The sequence below is a fragment of the Physeter macrocephalus genome, chromosome 12, assembly GCF_002837175.3.
Source record: "Physeter macrocephalus isolate SW-GA chromosome 12, ASM283717v5, whole genome shotgun sequence".
NCBI classification, from domain to species: Eukaryota; Metazoa; Chordata; class Mammalia; order Artiodactyla; family Physeteridae; genus Physeter; species Physeter macrocephalus.
Window position 1 is genome coordinate 11,542,535 of NC_041225.1, and position 1,753 is coordinate 11,544,287.

Genomic DNA, 1,753 nt, shown 5'->3' on the forward strand with positions numbered 1-1,753 from the left:
TTTGGGAGAGTTCCTCCCTCTGCTCTATTTTGGAAGAGTTTGAGAAGGATAGGTGTTAGCTCTTCCCTAAATGTTTGATAGAATTTGCCTGTGAAGCCATCTGGTCCTGGGCTTTTGTTTGTTGGAAGATTTTTAATCACAGTTTCAGTTTCAGTGCTTGTGACTGGTCTGTTTATATTTTCTGTTTCTTCGTGGTTCAGTCTCAGAAGGTTGTGCTTCTCTAAGAATTTGTCCATTTCTTCCAGGTTGTCCATTTTATTGGCATAGAGTTGCTTGTAATAATCTCTCATGATCCTTCGTATTTCTGCAGTGTCAGTTTTTGCTTCTCCTTTTTCATTTCTAATTCTATTGATTTGAGTCTTCTCCCTTTTTTTCTTGATGAGACTGGCTAATGGTTTGTCAATATTGTTTAGCTTCTCAAAGAACCAGATTTTAATTTTATTGGTCTTTGCTATCATTTCCTTCATTTCTTTTTTCATTTATTTCTGATCTGATCTTTATGATTTCTTTCCTTCTGCTAACTTTGGGGTTTTTTTGTTCTTCTTTCTTTGATTGCTTTAGGTGTAAGTTTAGGTTGTTTATGTGAGATTTTTCTTGTTTCTTGAGGTGGGATTGTATTGCTATGAACTTCCCTCTTAGAACTGCTTTTGCTGCATCCTATAGGTTTTGGGTCATTGTGTTTTCATTGTCAATTGTCTCTAGGTATTTTTTGATTTCCCCTTTGATTTCTTCAGTGACCTCTTGGTTATTTCATAGTGTATTGTTTAGCCTCCATTTGTTTGTAGTTTTTATAGACTTTGTCCTGTAATTGATATCTAGTCTCATAGCATTGTGCTCGGAAAAGATATTTGATATGATTTCAATTTTCTTAAATTTACCAAGACTTGATCTGTGACCCAAGATATGATGTATCCTGGAGAGTGTTCCATGAGCACTTGAGAAGAAAGTGTTTTCTGTTGTTTTTGGGATGGAATGTCCTATAAATATCAATTAAGTCCATCTTGTTTAATGTATCATTAAAAGCTTGTGTTTCCTTATTTATTTTCATTTTGGATGATCTGTCCGTTGGTGAAAGTGGGGTGTTAAAGTCCCCTACTATGATTGTGTTACTGTCGATTTCCCCTTTTATGGCTGTTAGTATTTGCCTTATTTATTGAGGTGCTCCTATGTTGGGTGGTAAAATTGTAAATAAATATTTACAACTGTTATATCTTCTTCTTGGATTCATTCCTTGATCATTATGTAGTGTCCTTCTTTGTCTCTTGTAATACTCTTTATTTTAAAGTCTATTTTGTCTGACATGAAAATTGCTTTCTTTTGATTTCTGTTTGCATGGAATATCTTTTTCCATCCCCTCACTTTCAGTCTGTATGTGTCCCTAGGTCTGAAGTGGGTCTCTTGTTGACAGCATATATATGGGTCTTGTTTTTGTATCCATTCAGCCAGTCTATGTCTTTTGGTTGGAGCATTTAATCCATTTACATTTAAGGTGATTATCGATATGTATATTCCTATTCCCGTTTTCTTAATTGTTTTGGCTTTGTTATTGTAGGTCTTCCCCTTCTCTTGTGTTTCCTTCTTAGAGAAGTTCCTTTAGCATTTGTTGTAAAGCTCATTTGGTGGTGCTGAATTCTCTTAGCTTTTGCTTGTCTGTAAAGGTTTTAATTTCTCCATCGAATCTGAATGAGATCCTTGCTGGGTAGAGTAATCTTGGTTGTAGGTTTTTCCCTTTCATCACTTTAAATATGTCCTG